The sequence below is a fragment of the Pteropus medius genome, unplaced genomic scaffold, assembly GCF_902729225.1.
Source record: "Pteropus medius unplaced genomic scaffold, Ma_sr-lr_union100, whole genome shotgun sequence".
Classification (NCBI taxonomy): domain Eukaryota; kingdom Metazoa; phylum Chordata; class Mammalia; order Chiroptera; family Pteropodidae; genus Pteropus; species Pteropus medius.
Window position 1 is genome coordinate 22,220 of NW_024345201.1, and position 2,823 is coordinate 25,042.

Below are 2,823 nucleotides of genomic sequence, written 5' to 3' on the forward strand. Positions count from 1 at the left end.
AACAATCTATAGTACACAGGAACTCTCCCCTCCCCGCCCCTCTGACACAACAAAGAATTGTATGGCCCCAAATGTCAATAACGCCAAGATCGAGAAACCCTGCCTTAATCCAAACAGGCATTTTGTTGGCTTTAAGCTGAGCCTTCATAAGATTCAGTCTATCTCTGGTTCACCCATAGAACTCAAGGATTAAAACTGAACTGTGATGTCCTGTTGTATTCTCAGGACTTCTGATTTACTTATGTAAAATTTAAATTTAAAGATACTGGAAGTGAGCATAGAGACAACAGAACATAAGCCTTCCATTTTGTGTGGGGATATCTAGTAGTACTAGAGTGGCTCTGGAGTATTTTCTTGATGATAGGCCATGTTTCAAGTACTGTGATCCTGGAACCAGCAGTCAAAAAATGACTTCTCTATTCCTGAGCTCCATCATTGCTTGAGGACAGTAACTTCCTATATACATCAATTTTTTGATAATGTTTTGGAATTTATTACTGGTTGCCACACCAAAGGATACTCTTATAGACCTTTCCATGATTTTATAAACACATAATGTCTTATATTATCCTCATTAAAAAAATACCCAGAGTAATTTAGATACTTATAACCAAATAATGACTGACACATCAAATACTTAACATCATTGCATTCATGGTGAAAAGATTTTTGAATACACTAAATTTCTATGATTAAAAAATGACAATTAAGAATAACCACAAAAGTCTCCAAAACTTTAAAATACAAAGTTGAATAGTTTCATGACAGTTTCTCATGGAATAAAACAGCTTTCTTTTCCTCCCTCCACCAAATTAGAATAGAATAACTAGATCTTTCAGAGTCTATAAAAAGTATTTAATAGCACGATACTTTCTACTAAATGACATATTACTACATAAAACTCTTATTCAGAATCTTGAAGATCGTTCCTTAAGTCAAATAGAAAACATTAGATAGTTATTCTTGCTTAATGCCTTTTAGTGACCTCCCTTTGAAATTTGAATAAATTGAACTTCTTACCATCACGTAAAATACAAGATTTACCTGGACCAACCTGTCTAATTTCAATTCCTGCCACTTTCACACTCAACTGTGCTATAGATACTCCATTCCTCTTTATGGTCTTCAAATGTACCAAGCTCATAAGATCTTTGTGTCTTTGTATCAGTCATCCTCTCTGCCAGAATTTTCTGTCACGAGGTAATTGCTTGATGGATTATTCAAGTCTGGTATTCAGCTAAACACCACCCAACAAGACCTCGTCTAACAATAAAAAATAAAGTAACTATATCTCCCAGTCAGACTCTACAATAACATTATTTTTGTTTTGTACCAGAGGAATATCTTTCAGATATTGTGATGTTTTCTTTTTCAGTTTAATAATTTAGCTTGTCTTTATCCATTTGAATGCAACCCCAAGAGATCTGGAATCTGACCTGTCTCATTTATATACATAGGATGGTGCCTAAAAATTACAAAGATTTAATAAATATAGTATTTGCTAAATGACTGACTGATTCAGTACATTAATGAATAAATAAATTAATTCCAACTGGACATTCTCCTTTCTTGCTTTTCTCATTCTTCTATTTAATTCAGCAAACCATGGGCTGACTCAATAACCTCCTCATTGACGTTTTCATTGCCTAGTTGCGAAGTCTATAAATCACAGAATTCAATAAAGGAAAGATCACTGTGTGAAAAAGAGAAACCACTTTGTCATCTGGGAAGGCTCTGAAGGGGCGAGTGTAGATGAAGATGGCAGGTCCAAATGAGAAACACAATGATGTGTTTGGTGCATGTGGAGAGAGCCTTGTTCTTGCCTTCAGAGGACTGCCTCTTTATACGGCAGAAGATGACCGCATAGGAGGCCAGAAGCCCAAAGAAGAACAAGAGGGTGAGCAGTCCACTGTTAGATATCATCAAGAGCTCCACCACAAAGGTGTCTGTGCAGGCCAGCTTGATGAAATGAGGCACATCACAGAAGAAGTTATCCAGCTGGTTTGGGCCAGAGAAGGGCAAGCAGAGAATAAGGACCACTTGTACAATGGAATGAGCAAAGCTCCCAAGCCACAGAGCCAACAGCAAGGTATAGCAGGCTCTAGGGTTCATGACAGCTGAATAGTGAAAAGGATGACATATGGTGATGTAGTGGTCAAAGGCCATAACAACAAGCGGGAACATCTCTCCTACCCCAAGGAAGTGCAAGAAAAAGAGCTGAGTGATGCAGCCCCTGTAGGAGATTACCTTCTTCTCAGAGAGGAAGTCCACCTGCATCCTGGGAGCCACAATGAAGGAGCAGGATGCATCCAGGAAGGCCAGGTTGCCCAGAAAGAAGTAGAGGGGCACTGTGAGGCCAGGGTCTGAAACGATGGTGAGGATGATGAGGAAATTTCCAGGGAGGATGATGAGGTTGAATATTAAGACTAGCACAAAGACCAAAAGCTGAGCATCTTGAGACTTGGTCAGACCAAGGAGGATGAATTCTGTCACCACTGTGCTGCTCTTTCTCTCCATCAGTCTCAGTCTGCAGAATAACAACAAGCAAAAATATTATCTGTTATACTATTTTGTAGAATATATGCAGACAACAAAATAAAAAAGATTTAAGACTTTCATTTATTGCATAATTCTTCTCCAGATAAAAACATTTGCGACACCTAACATTCTCTAGCTGAAAACAACTTACACCTCATAACTCTCTTGTTTTGAGTTAACTTTTCTGCTCTTCATTTTCCCAATTCCCCTAAGACACTGTTCTTATTGCTGTACTGTTATTCCCATTTAAGTGCTTCTATAGAATTATGCTCCTGTAGGACTCTG

General features: G+C 38.0%; 1 pseudogene; it reads right to left on the reverse strand.

The window, feature by feature from the left end:
• Positions 1-1,595: 1,595 nt before the first annotated feature.
• Positions 1,596-2,517, reverse strand: LOC120611018 (olfactory receptor 4N5-like; annotated as a pseudogene).
• Positions 2,518-2,823: the final 306 nt, after the last annotated feature.